At 38.2% G+C, this 15,149-nt stretch overlaps 1 long non-coding RNA gene across 1 annotated transcript in view; it reads left to right on the top strand.

Annotated features, from left to right (window-relative positions):
• LOC141370103 (uncharacterized) overlaps positions 1-14,830 on the top strand; it is a 48,429-nt gene extending 33,599 nt beyond the window's left edge. The window contains exon 3 of the long non-coding RNA XR_012373845.1: positions 14,741-14,830. This is a non-coding gene — a long non-coding RNA (uncharacterized lncRNA). The remainder of the gene's footprint in view (positions 1-14,740) is intronic.
• Positions 14,831-15,149: the final 319 nt, after the last annotated feature.

The raw sequence follows: 15,149 nt of genomic DNA, 5'->3' as shown, positions 1-15,149 counted from the left end.
TTGTACTACCCACCCCACCAGTAAATAACCAATCTCATCTTTTGTAGTTCCCTAAAGTATTTCCTAACGGAAGTCAAACAAAATCCTCCCCACTGCCTTACTTAATTCATGCTCTTTTCCTTCCAATGATTTTTTTTTTTTTTTAAATGTTGTTTGCTCTCTGGAAGTGTTTTCATTCCCCTCACCCTACCACATCCTCAGTCACCTGGCTCAAGTTCACCATTGGGAAATGTTAGCATTTTATCTCCATCATATTCTTACTTTAGGATTTCCTTAGTAATTCGTGGTATAGGCCCTCTTTACTCAAAGTATGGCCCATGGGCCAGCATCACTTGGATGCTTGCTACATACATCCAGAATCCCAGGCCTCACCAGAGTCTGCATTTCAACCAGATGCTAGGTGATTCAATGCACATCTAACTTTGAGATGCACTGGCCTAAACTGTTATAACAGTTTATTAGCTTCTTTCTTTCTCTTTCTCTTTTTCTTCCTTTTCTTTCTTTTTCTTTTTCTTTCTTTCTTTTTTTCTTTTTTCTTTCTTTCTTTCTTTCTTTCTTTCTTTCTTTCTTCTTTCTTTTTCTTTCTTTTCTTTCTTTCTTTCTACCTTCTTTAAGATTTATTTATTTGAGAGAGAGAGAGAGTGCAGTGGGGAGGGGCAGAGAGAGAGAGAGGAAGAGAAAAATACAAGCAGATTTCCCTCTGAGTTCAGAGAGTGATCTCAGGACTCTGAGGTCATGACCTGAGCTGAAGCCAAGAGTTGGAACCCTAACTGACTGAGCCACCCAGGCGCCCCCCCTTTTGTTTTCAAGTTTATTTCTTCCTTGCATAAGAAATGTTTTCAGTTCTGGGATCCTATCCTCCAACTTTAAAAATATTTAACTAAAAATTCTAATATTTTCTATTCACATAGCAGTTCACCCTGAACTGTTCTGTTGAATGAAAGAGTAATCATCGTGTTTACCAAATGCAATTAGAGGAACAGTGAACTCAAAATTTAGTTTTAAAGGTTGATAAATACAATGATGGGCTTATGGAACTTTAGAGGTCTTAAGAGAACATTTCACAGGGTCACCTTCTTTTACAGACGAAGAAACGGGAGACCCAGAAAGAGAAATGACTACAGCAGGGTGGGCAGAGGTAACATCTATAATACTCAGGCACACTCTCCAGTTTACCAGTTTCAGTAACAACTCATCATCAATGTTGGACACCGCCAAAAACCAGTAAGTAAACACCTCAAATAGATGGTTAGGAATTCAAGGGTATTCATTTTCCCCGAGCCTTTACTCAGAGATCATTTGCTCTCGCATGGTAGATCCATCACATTTAGAGTCCTGCATCTGAGAGCGCTAAATATTGGAGATACATAAATGACCATGACGCAGTACTTGGCCTTCTGGAGGTCACTGTCTAACAGACATTAAGACAGAGGGAAAACAAAACGAAGAAGCACTGAAATACTGGGACCCTTTGGAGGCAGGCACATGTCTTCTAGACCCTCAAAAGCACTGTAGAGTACAGCACGGAATAATGGAAGTAAAGGCAATCGGCTGCAAGCCTGAATCGTGAAGTCGTTACATTTATTTCTTCCCCGTGCAATTTTGGGCTTTTCCAAACCTCTGATTCGTTTCTAGTGATACCAGCACTAGGCAGAGCACAGACTTAAGGCTACAGTGAATTAACTCATCAACACTTTCAAAGCTCACTTTATCGACCAGGGCAAGTTTTATTTGGTTTTCCCTTTCCTGGAGTGAGTGGCACAGTCGCAACGAGTGGAAAGCCGACGCTCCCTAACCCAGCCAGGCCCAGCTCGCGGGCGTCCCGGCAGGGCGCGCGCCCGTGGGCGGAGAGCAAGGCCCGAGCCGCCGAGCCAAAACCCCGGCGCGAGGGACAGGGAGCGCGGGGAAGGCGAGCCCGGGCTGCTCGGGCCGCCCAGGGAGGGGCGGGGCGAGGCGCAGGCGCAGGCGCCTCCCGCCCGCCCAGGCCGCGCGACTCGCGGCTCATTCCTGCACCTCCTCCCGCGCGCCTCGCCGCCTCCCCCCGACAGCTGATTCATTGGCTCGGCGGCCCAGACTGCCTGGCGCCGGCCGCGTGACGTCACCCATTCACCGAGCCCGCCTCCCCCCTCCGCTGGCGCCGGCCGGGCGGTCGTCCTGACAACGCAGACGCCAGCCGGCACAATGACTTCCAGCTGGAGCGGCTCAGCCAGCCCGAGCGCTTGCTGCTCGCGCTGGGCTTAAGAGCGCGGGGGTGGGTTTCTTTCTTTCTTTCCTTCTCTCTCTGTCTCTCGCTCTCTTTTCAGACTCTTGCGGGTTCCCCCTGCCGGGAAATGCACTCGCTGTAGTTTTCTAGAGCTCTGGTCCCAGCCTCCCCTGAAGCGCGCTTGCAGGCGCCCTTTCTCTGTCGCGGTCTCCCTGGGCTCTGTGTTTTGCTGGGCAGCATCCCATGCTAGGCTCGGCAGACTACTGGCGGTTGGGTTCAGCCCTTGCAGCGCTAACACCTGCAGAGTCGAGGCTCATGCCAAAAGGCATAAAGCAAAGGAGGAAAAATTCATTGCCATAATAACGAAAATGATAAACCTCAGCTGTCTTAGAGAAGAATGTCTGAGTAGGTGTTGATTACCTCCCACAATCACAAAACAATTTTCTTTAAAAGAATTCACACTATCCTCTATTAAAACGCGGTGGTTCTTCTTATGCTTTTAAATCGGACTTCACGATAGTTAGAAACTTAAAGTTGGGAATGAACTCTTCCAAATGGATAAATCTTTCCAAAATCTGGAAAACTGTAGTGCTGTAAATTAGAATGGAGAGTATGTGAGGACCCTATTTAGAGGGAGCGAGGGAGAAAGAACAAGGAGGGGGAGGAAAAAGAAGAGATGGAAGAGACTGGTGGTTTGGGAGTAAGGCAAAGAGTTCCGCAGGCAACCCACTCCCACAGTCACTCCCTTTCCCCATCCAAAAATCTTTAAACCCTGAAGGTAAGGGGGAAAGAAGACATAACTTGACCAGAGTTGGGTGGGAGGCGATTCTTTATGCCTCATTTCACTTTTTTGGCCAAACCTCTTGCTTCAAAACAGCTGCATTTTTGGAACTAAGGGCAAGCCTCCCATAGATAGGATAAATCTGCATTGTTGAAGCTGCTTGCAGGATGATTGAGCCCAGAAGATGCAAACTCCCTTCCCACCTCTTCTAAAAATACCTCCAGTGAAAACAAGCACTTTGGCCCCAGATTTCAGCATATCCTTCTTTGCTTTGTTATTTAAGTTTATATATTTTGTCTAGTCCTCAAACAGATTTTAAACTCTTTGAAGGCAGAGGACTCTTTCCTAAAAACTTTAAATCTGGCCTGGCTGAATAGATGCACAGTAAGTATCTTTTGATTATGGTGTAAGGGCACAAGGCATTTAGTTGGTCAGGTTGTCATTTATTGGCTCATAATAACCCTTGGATTCTAGGTCTTCAACACACTTCCCAAATAGTTTATTACAAAGAGCCACCAGGCACTGGTTGACGATCATTAATAAAAAAAATTAATATATTAGAATTCATGGTCAAGATAGGAAATAGTTAACTTGTCATATGTTCCCCAGGGTTACAGTTGGTGGTCTCAGCAGTTTGTTAAAAATTTTTTTTTAAAAAACCCTCGAACTCATTTTGTTACCCATCAAAACTGAGGACTCTGTGAAACATTAATTTTCTAAAATTGCTGCATATTTAAATGTGATTGTAATTGCTCCTTAGCATTTTAAAATTGTAACATTGATACCAAATGCTTTAGAATCCAAAGAACAGTTATCAGGTTTGGCATTTTGTATAAAATGGTCTATAACATAATGGATAACTGATTATCCCATCCACATTATTTGGATTCAACTTAAATGCCAGGTTTCATCATTAGGGGGGGAAAAAAACCCTCAAGAGACTTAAAATAGATCGCATATTTAGTTGTCCCCTTCATTTCCCCCACTAGACTTACAGGTATGCCGCTCACCTGTAGTTTCAGTAATGGCACTAGCTGCCAGTGGTTCCTAATCCTAGCTACACTTTAAAATTAACCCATGAACTTTGAAAAAATACTGTTGGCTAGGTTCCTTCCCTAGAAATTCTTATTTACTTGATCTGGGGTGTGGCCTCAGCATCTACCTTTTTTTTTTTTTAAGATTTTATTTATTTATTTGACAGAGAGAGCAAGCACAAGCAGAGGGAGCTGCAGAGGGAGAGGGAGAAGCAGACTCCCCGCTGAGCAGGGAGCCCGATGCAGGGCTTGATCCTAGGACCCAGAGACCTGAAGGCAGATGCTTAACTGACTGAGCCACGAAGGTGCCCCAGCATCTGCTTTTTTTTTTTTTTTTTTTAAGTTTTGAATTGTAGATTCACAGGAAGTTGGCAGGATAGTGCAGAGAGGTCCTATTTACACTTCCCTTTTTTCCACCGTCAGTTACATTTTATCTATCTATAGTACAATAATAAAAATCAGGAAATTGACTCTGTTATAAAGTGTTCCTGCAATTCTGTGTCAGCTCATCACCTGTAGATTTCTGTAACTGCTATGACAATCAAGACAGAACTATTCCAACACCACAAGGTGCTTCCTCATGTCATCCCTTTATAGTCACCTCCCTCCCCACACCATCCCTAACCCCTGGCAACCACTAATCTATTCTCCATCTCTATTATTTTGTCATTTTTGAGAATGTTATATAAATTCATTCTTACAAGCTTATGACCTGAGTTTTTTTTTCCTACTCAATGCCCTTGAAATCCAGACAAGTTGCTGCATGTATTAACAGTTTATTCCTTTTTATTCCTGAGATGTCTTCCATTGTATGGATGTACCACAGTTTGTTTAATTATCTGCCTATTGTAGGACACTGTGGTTATTTCCTTTTTGGGGACTATTACAAATAAAGCTGCTATGAACATTCATGTATGTAAAGGTTTTATGTGGACATAAGTTTTCATTTCTCTGGGATAAATGCCCAAGAGTGGGATTGCTGGCTCATATGGTAAGTATATGTTTAATTTTTTAAGTAACTGCCAAACTATTTTCCAGGAATGCTGTACTATTTTACTTTCCCAACAGCAATGCGCGAGAAAGCCAGTTTCTCCCATCCTTGTCAGTACTTTTTAGAGTATTCTGATAGGTGTGTAGTGATGTCTCACTGTGGTATTATTAATTTGCATTTCTCCAGTTATTAGTGATGTTGAACACCTTTCCATGTCCTTATTTGCTGTTCACATATCCTCCTCAATGAAATGTCTCCTCATGTCTTTTGCCCATGTTCTTATTAGATTGTTTTGTTACTGTTGTTTTGAGAGTTCAGAAATTCTAGATGTGAGTCCTTTATCAGAAGTTTGGTTTACAAGTAGTTGTCTTAGTCTTTTCATCCTTTTAAAAAGTTCTTTTGGAGAGCAAAGTTTTTAATTTTGATGAGATCTGATCTTTGGATTTTTCCTTTTCTAGATCATGCTTTTGGTGTCCAGCCTAAGAATTTTTCACCAAGTCCTAGGTCCTGAAGATTTTCTCCTACGTTTTCTTCTAAAAGTTTTATGGTTTTACATTTTACCTGTGAGTCCATGATCCATTTTAATTTTCATATAAAGTGTGAAGTTTAGATTAAGGTTCATTTTTTGCTTATGAATATCCAGTTTGTTGAAAGAGACTGTCCTTTCCCCACTGAACTGCTTTTGCACCTTTGCAAAAATCAGTTGGTAGTATTTATAGGTAGTCTATTTCTGGTTTCTCTGTTTTGTTCTATAGATCAGTATATCCATCTCTCTGTTGATACCACACTATACTGACAACTGTGGCTGTGTAATAAGCCTTAAAATTGGGTAGACTGATTCCTCTGAGATTCCTTTGTGTCTGTGTGTGTGTGTGTGTGTGTGTATATATCTATATATTCTAGTTCCATTCCCTTTCTATACAAATTTTGGAATAATCTTATGTATATCTGCAATAAACCTTGCCTGGATTTTGACAGGTATCGTGTTTAAACTATATATCAATTTGAAAAGAATTGATATCTTTACTATGTGAGGTCTCCTGGCTTAAGAATGCAGTATGTGTCACCACTTATTTAGATCTGTTTGATTTCTTTCATTAGCATTTTGTAGTTTTCAGCATACAAATTCTGAACATGTTTATTAGATTTATACAGAAGTGTTTCACCTTGTTGGGCAATTGCAAACATTATTGTATTTTTAATTTCTGAATTTTAATTGTATTTTTTAATTTCTGTATTTTAATTGTATTTTTAATTTCTGAACATGTGCTCGCTGCTGGTATGTAGAGATTTACTTGATTTTTGTATGTTTGATCTTGTATTCTGTGACCGTGCTGTACTTACTTATTTGTTCTGGGAGGTTTTTTGTTGGTTTGGTGGTTTGTTTTGGATTCTTTGGGATTTTTTTACATAGAGGATCATGTCATCTGCAAATAGGGGGTTTTTGTTCTTTGTTTTATTTCCTTTTCTTGCTTCATTGTGCTTGCTAGAACTTCCAGTACTATGTTGAGTAGCGATGGTGAAATGATGTTAGCTGGAAGGCATTCAGTTGTTCATCATTAAGTACAGTGTTAGTTATAGGTTTATTTTTTAATTTTTTAAAATCAATTTGAGGAAGTTCCCCTTATTCCTAGTTTTCTGAGAGTTTTTATCCTGAATTGATATTGAATTTTGTCAAGAACTTTTTCTGCATCAGTTGGTAGGATTATGTGACTTTTCTTCTTTAGCCTGTAAACCTGGTAGATTATACTGATTGATTTGCAAATCTTGAACCATCCTTGTATCCCAGGAATAAATACCACTAGGTCACGGTATATAATTCTGAGCTGACATAGTGCTAAAATCCATTTGCTAATATTTTGTCAAGGATTGCTGCATTTATATTCATAAGCGATATTAGACTGTAGTTTTCTTTTTTTCTTTTTCTTTTTTGGGGGGATTGTATTTGTCTGGTTTGGGTATCAGGATAATATTGGCTTCCTAAAATTAACTGGGAAGTGTTCTGCCTTTTCTACTGTAGGGAAGAAAGTGCATAGTAATTGGTGTTAATTCTTTTTTTTTAAATGTTTGGTAGAATTTTGTTATGAAACCATCTTGGCCTGGAGATTTTTTTTTTCTCCTAGAACTTGAAAATTACACATCCAATTTCCTTAATAGGTATAGGGCTATTCATAATATCTATGTTATATTGTGGGAGTTGGGATTAGTGGTGCTTTTTGAGGAAATGGTTCATTTTACCTGAGTTGTCACATTTATGTGTGTAGTATTCTTTTATTATTCTTTTGATGTCTACAGGATCTGTAGTGATATCAGTGATATTACTGTTTCATTCCTAATATTATTAATTTGTGTCCGGTCTCTTTTATCTTTGTTAGTCTTGCCAGAGATTTGTCAATTTTATTTTTTATTTTTTTCAAAGAACTATCTTTTTGTTTCACTAATTTTCTCTATTTTTCTGTTTTCAGTTTCATGGATTTCTACTCTAATCATTATTATTTCTTCCCTCTCCTTGCTTTGGGCTTATTTTACTCTTTTCTTTTCTAGGTTCTTGAGATATGATCTTGGATTTTTGAGAATTTTCCTGCCTTCTAATATGTTTTCAGTACTAAAAGTTTTCCTCTCAGCACTGTTTTTGCTGCTTCCCATAAATTTTTAGTATGTTATGTTTTCACTTTCACTCAGTTCAGTGTGTTTTTCAATTTTCATTGAGACTTCCTCTTTGACCCTTGGGTTATTTAGAAGGCTGTTGTTTAGTTTCCAAGTGTTGGTTTATTTTCCTGTTATCTTTCTGCTAATGATGTCTAGTTTGACTTCATTCTTATCAAAGAATACACTCTGTATGATTTAATTCTTTTAAATTCCTTGAGGTTTGTTTCACAGCCCAGAGTCTGATTTAGCCTCTTGTATGTTCTGTGGTTACTTGAAAGAATGTTGCTCTTCTTGGGCAGAGTGTCAATTAGCTTCTGTTGGAAGATGGTGTTGTTGAGTTCGTTTATACCTTTGCTGATCTTCCGTCTAATTGTTCAATCAGTGGTTGAGAGAGGAGTGTTGAAGTCCCAAATATAATTGTGAATTTGCCTATATCAATTTTTGTTGGCATATTTTGCAACTCTGTTATTTGGCGCATGCCATTTAGAATCACCGTGTCTTCTTGATAAATCAACCCTTTTTTTATTATGTGATGTCCTATCCTTCTCTGTCCCTTACAATTTTTCTTGCTTTGAATTCTATTTTTTCTAATGTTAATATAGCTAGTTTTTTACTCATTTTTTATTAATGCTTGCATGGTATATCTTGTTCCATCCTTACTTTCATCCTACCTGTATCAGTATATTTGAAGTGAGCTTCTTGTAAACAGCATATTATTGGGTCATCTCTTTTATTTTTTATCTTTTCTGTTGATCTTGTTTCCTTACTTGGTGTATTTAGACCATTTACATTAAATGTAATTATTGACATATTATAACAAGTCTGCAATCTTATTTTTATTTTACGTTTGTTCTCTCATTTATCTGCTTTCTTTTTTTTTGCTTTCCTGCAGGATACTTGAGCTTTAAAAAATGCCAATTTGATTTATCTATAGTGTTTTTGAGTTTATTTCTTCGAACAGCACTTTTAGTGGTTGCTCTAGAATTGCATTATATATATATAAGACAGTCTACTGGTATTAACAGTTAACCAATGCAAGTGATATGCTGAAATTTCTTTTCTTTTCTATCTTTTTACCTTCCTCCACTTGCAATATAATTTCTTAAGTATTTCCTGTATACATTTAGAACCGCATAAGATAGTGTTATAATTTTTGCCTCAACAGTCAAATATTATTTATAAAACTCAAGTGCATTTATCCATATTTTTATGCATTTATCCATATTTTTATTATTTCTGTTGTTTTTTTCTTCCTTCCTGACATTCCAAGATTCCTTCTTTTATCATTTCCTTTCTGTTTAGAAAATTCTTTAGCCATTATTTTAGGGCAGGTCTGCTGTGACAAATGATCTTAGTTTACCTTCATCGGAGAATGCCCGGATTTACCCTTCATTCCTGAAAGGTATTTTTGGTGAATATAAAATTCTGGGCTTGACAGTTCTTTTCTTTCAAGACTTGAAAAATATTGTACCACTTCCTTCTGGCCTCCATGGTTCTGCATTAGAAATCTGCTGTCATTTTGGTTATTTTTCCTCTGTAAATAAGATGTTTTTTTCCTTAACATTTTAAAGATTTATTTATTTTTTCTTAGTTTTCAGGAGTTTGTCCATAATGGGCCTTGGTCTGGATTTCTTCCCTCTTGTCGTCCACTTACCTTTATGAATCTGTTAGTTATTGCCTTTTGCCAAATTGGGGGATTTTTCAGCCATTATTTTTTTTAAATACATTTTCAGCTACATCCTGTTTCTATTCTCCTTTCTGGTATCCAAGGGTGTGAATGTTAGATGTCTTGTTACTGTACTACCAGTCTCTGAGGCTCAACTCATTCTTAAAAAGTCTGTTTTCTCTCTGTCTTCCAGATTGGGTAATTTGTGTTATTATGTTCAAAACCATTGATTCTTTTGTCCCTTCATTCTGCTGTTGAAGTCATCCGTTGGGTTTTTTGTTTTGTTTTGTTTAGCTCTTTGTTACTGTATTTTCCATTTCTACAATATTCTTTTGGTCCTTTTTTATATCTTTGTTTTCTTTGCTGAGACTTCCTATTTTATTTGTTTCAAGCATGTTCATAATTGCTCACTAAAACATTTTTTGATGGCTGCTTCAAAATCTGTTGTCAATAACTTCAACAGCTTTGTCATCACAGCGTTGGTATCCATCAATTTTCTTTTCTCATTCAAGCTGAGATTTTCCTGATTCTTTTTTTTTTTTTAAAGATTTTATTTATTTATTTGACAGAGAGAGACACAGCGGGAGAGGGAACACAAGCAGGGGGAGTGGGAGAGGGAGAAGCAGGCTCCCCGTGAAGCAGGGAGCCCGATGTGGGGCTCGATCCCAGGACCCTGGGACCATGACCTGAGCCGAAGGCAGACGCTTAATGACTGAGCCACCCAGGCACCTGATTTTTCTGATTCTTGTTATGAAGAGTGATTTTCTATTGAAACTTAGATGTTTGGGGTATTATGTTGAGACTCGGGATCTTACTTAGAACTTCTGTGTTTGAAGGACTCTAACACAGATCTGGCAGAGGATGTAGGGTTGAGGGAGAGGGAGAAAGATGCTGTCTGGCTGCAATGCCCCCTTGTCCTCTGCCTAGAGAGAGCAGGCTTTTGTTGAGGCTTTTTTTGGTCTATGCTTTCTGACATTTCTGGATTGCCAGCTTTCTAGCACCTCATCTGGGATATTTGAGGCAAAAAGAAAGCTCAGGGAATGTACTGCATATTGTTCCTTAGGTGCCAACTTCCCTAGCTCGTTTGCCTACTTTTCTTTGCCTTAAGTCTTTTTGTGTTTATTTATTTATTTTTTTAATGTAATGCCTAGAGATTTTAGTTGTACTTGGTGGGAGTAATACAGAGAAGTGCTTCTAGTCCATCTTTCTGGAAACAGAAGACCCAGTGTTTTCTAAAAGCAGCATAGGTGATTCTAAAAAAGTATAGTCAGAGTTGAGAACCACTGAGCTATGCTTATCTGTTTAACATTGTAGATTATGAAGGGGCCTCAGTTTCTATTTCTGTTAGGTTTGGGACTATTTTCAAATAATTCTAACATAAGTGGATTTTTCTCTTGGCCAGCATTGAAAATACTTTCAAGGAGGGAACAACACCTTATTCTTTGGAAGGCAGCCGAGCCTAGTGGCATGGGTAAGACTTTTGGAAGCAGAGTAGCTATATTATAATGAGATTTTTAGCAAGCTTTTTAGCTTTTTAAAAGGCGGTAAAGGGCGCCTGGGTGGCTCAGTTGGTTAAGCGACTGCCCTCAGCTCAGGTCATGATCCTGGAGTGCCGGGATCGAGTCCCGCATCGGGCTCCCTGCTCAGCAGGGAGTCTGCTTCTACCTCTGACCCTCTTCCCTCTCGTGCTCTCTATCTCTCATTCTCTCTCTCTCAAATAAATAATAAAATAAAATCTTTAAAAAAAAAGGTGGTAAAAATTAATTCACCATATTTTTGAGATTAAATATGCTATATGTGAACGATATATCACAGAGCAAGACCAACATATATGTTTAAATATTAGGTCGTTCTTCCCTTGGTCATGCTCAATATAGTACTTCTATATAGTGATTATAGAAGCTAAATACTTGGGGCTGGGTTCTTGAATCAGAGGACTTACCCTGGAAGCCTTTTAACCTCAGACTCAGTAATAGCCAGAAAAATATTTCTGGGGAAGATACCATTGTAAAAATAGAAATGTGGATTTTTAAAATGTTTTTTATTTTTTATTGGTCCAAGGCAGAAGGTAATTAAAGAACTGGGAGAACAGTTATAGGTGAAGGGCAGAAGTTTAATTAAGTAAAATTCTTCCTATTTCACTTTACTTTCCCATTCTCTTTGGAGATTTCCTTTTCTTTACCTGTTCCTTAAATGTTGGTGTAATTTGAGGTTTTGCCCTCCTCTTCCTTTGTGTACTGACCCTGGATAATCTTGTCCAATTCAAAGTAGTCTGAAAAAGCTAGAATATCCCAATTTATGTCTTCAGTTTAAATCTCTCCCTTAAGCTCTAGACTCATGTAGTGGGTCTCTGATTATCCTGGGATGTCTCTCTTTGGATGTGTCACTGGCTTTTCAGTCTCAACATGTCCAGATCCCCCCACTCATCTGTGTTCTCTGTCTCATTAAACAGCACCTCCATTAATTCAGATACCCAGGCCAGAAACTGAGGTATCATCTTTTTAGGCGACAAGCAACTCCTATTGATTTTTCCTTCGGGAATTCCTCAAAACTTATAGAGCACTAAGGGAAGGAATGTTGGAAGGATGCCAAAATATGGCAGCGAGGAGGTAAAATAACCTCCCCAGTTTCAAAACTCATATCCCCTTACCATCTGTCTACATTATGGGGTACCTGATAGAATTGTTAGTATGTTCTTAGCATCTAGACCAGTAAGTTACTGCTAGTATTTGAATTTTTAGTTTCGTATTCTTTGTAGAACTCCATATCCTCATATACCATCTTTGGTTTTTTGTTTCTCCTTTCAACTTTATGGTAATCACTGTTATGGATAAGTGGAGCTCTTATTTCTCTCCCATCACTCACTGTATTAGTTGGGGTGTAGCTTATGTTAAAGTAAAATCTTAGTTGCTTAGAGAAACAAAGATTTATTTCTTGCTTCTGCTAATTGTCCATCATGTGTTGGCCAAAGACACTGCTGTGTGTCTTTTTTTTTTCCCAAGTCTTTTTCTTCTAAATGTGAATAAGGCTGATGGAGCCTCTACCATCTGGAGGGTTGTCTGTTGCTGTGCCACGAAGAAGTGGGGAAGCAGGTATATCTTACGTCTCTCTGAAAGGTTTCTGCTTGACAGTGATATGCATCTATTGAGCTCATCTTCTAAAGACCAAAGCATGTCACGTTACCATGGCCAACTTCAAGTAGGTTGGGAAGTGTAGTTTTACTCTATGCCAAGAAAATGGAAAACTGGAATAGCTGGTGAACATCTCAAATGACTCACTCAAGGCTCTTCTGCTGGCAGTTCTTCTCTTTCTTTCTCCTTCATTTCCCCTCTCCCTCCTTCCCTCCTACGGTCTCATACTCTCTCCCCCACTTCCTTCCTTCCTTTTTCCCTTCCTTCCTTCCTTTGACCTTTGGCACATGACTAGAAAAATATTCCTGGGAATTCTGCAAAAATGGGAAGCTAAGCATTCAGTACTACAGGATGGTTACAAGTATTGAAAAAAATTGATTTGCTAATAATACATTGCATTCTAACTGCCTAGCTAGTGGTTCTAAGTGCAGTCTTACTATGCACAGTGATCTAAAGTAGCACAGATAATAGAATCAGCGCCTAAAGAGACTGCAGGCAAATTAGAGTTTTAGCAAAGACCCAAAGTGCATCTCTTTGCCCTTATCCTGTAGCTCTAGGGCATGGATGTCGTTGTTAGTTGCATGAATCACCATGGCAATTGATGAAGGTAAAAATTCAGTGTATATTTTTCCCCTGAGTGTTTTAAAATGTTTGGTTCTGAAGAATACCTTTTCCCCTCCATGTCTCATTCTGTCTTTGTCTCTCTCTCTGTCTCTGTTTTTCTGTTAAATCTAGGGAATAAGAAAGCATTTTCTCTTTTCTGTAATTTAAAAGCTTTTTAGCAGGTTCAGTATATATGAAAACATCTGAAAATTGACTCCTGACAAAACAGAACTCCATAGTTACACTCATTATATAGGCATTTATGTCAAACTGATTGCTTTCATCTTTCCTTATTGGTGTGCTCACATTCACTGCTAGGACTATGTCTCCAGCAGGGAGAATGTATCACAGCTGATGGCCAGTTTTATACTGTAATGAGGAAGACCTGTTAGATATGAACTGGGGTACCAACCGCATCATAGACCACTTGCTAACATTAAACCAATGCTAAGAGTTAAGCAGAATGATAGAAAGGAAATCTAATCTATTATACATGTCAATGATCTCTATCTATCTATCTATCTATCTATCTATCTATCTATCTGTACATATATGTATGTGTGTGTGTATTTTTTTTCTCACCTTGCCCCCATGTCCCCACATCCACATACCTTCGTGGAGTGCTCCCAGTTATTGGCTGTCAGCACCAAGTCACATTCATGTCCCTTAGACTCTGGGCAAGGAGGGCTCCCAATCCACTGTGCTTGGACTCAGTAGAAAGTTATCTTACAACCATGTATTAAAGAAAGAAATAACCTTACAATCATTTGAAACAAATGTCAATTATTACTTTTAAAAAGCTACCTGCTTTCAATTAAGCAGGAAATTATCTAAGAAGCCACTTAATTTGCTTTGGTCTGTAATCCCACAACTGCTTTATGCTGAGTGGAGCATGAAATTAAATATGTAACAACTCTCCTAATGGTTGCTTCAGAATGCCAGCATTTTAGAATCTTAGGTATTCTGAGTGGTAACAAATACAAAATCAAAGAATAGGAGAAATAAATTTGAGAAAAAAATAGAAAGTATTAATGTCCTCTATATATTTGCATGTAGATGATATGTGTTTTAAAACTGTAAAGTTTTAAAGAATATATTTTCTATTAATTTTTGCATACAGGAAGGGTAGTCATTCCTGTATGGGAAAAAAAATCTCTCTGATTTACAATAAAATGCCCTTTTTTTCTCCCCATGGAAATTCTTACACTATTTTCTTGGGTCCAAATATAAAGTAGATTATGTAGGGATAGATTAAAAGAGAAGGTCATAATGAATTTTTACCATTCGCTGAAGAAATGCTAATACTAATCCCCTGTTCAAGGTATTCATCTTTGTTAAGAGCCAAGAATACAGACTGTTTGCAAGGGAGAAACTGTTCGTATAGACATATAAGGGCACTCGTTTATGCAGGAAATTTTAGAAGCATTACTAAAATGACACTTCAATCAGTACTAACAATGTTGTAAATGCTAGATGGTTCTCAGAGCCTCTTATTTATTTAAAACATTTTTTTACAACTTTAAAACTATTTTTATACTAGATAAATCTTTTCAAACACTAATCATATTACAAGTAAACATTTTAAAAATCTCTGTAAAAATGCGGATAAAAGCATACTTGTTCTTCTGCAGTTTGTATTCCAAACCAACTCTTTTCTTTCCCCCCTTTTTTTTTTAAACTAGGTTAGACATTCTGCCATTTTACCAGGAAATTTCGACAAACATATAGAAGAATTTGACCGGATATCTCTTCCCCTCATGGGTGAGGCAAGGCAAGTTTGATTTGAGATTGTGTGTGCGGTCCTAAAGTTGCTCTGATAATGAATATTCATTATTTCATTCTCAAGATGCTTAATATTCTAGTTTCACCCCCCCAATCTATCTATACTTGGTGATATTGTTAAAAATGGCATCCAGTTTTAGAAAACTATTATCTATAAAAACTCTCTGAGATGCTACGAAAAAGAGATCGTGGTGATTTATGGGGTTTGGGCTGTTGTTCTGGAACCAAAGTTCTCTTGCTTTTGGTCTTGAGCTTTTTCTGATCAGAAGAGGAGCACAGACCTTAATCATGGAATCCTGGGGCCAAAAA

The sequence above is a fragment of the Callorhinus ursinus genome, unplaced genomic scaffold, assembly GCF_003265705.2.
Source record: "Callorhinus ursinus isolate GAN/ISIS: 27379988/994484 unplaced genomic scaffold, GSC_fseal_2.0 scaffold26, whole genome shotgun sequence".
Classification (NCBI taxonomy): domain Eukaryota; kingdom Metazoa; phylum Chordata; class Mammalia; order Carnivora; family Otariidae; genus Callorhinus; species Callorhinus ursinus.
This window is presented reverse-complemented; position numbering and strand designations above follow the sequence as displayed.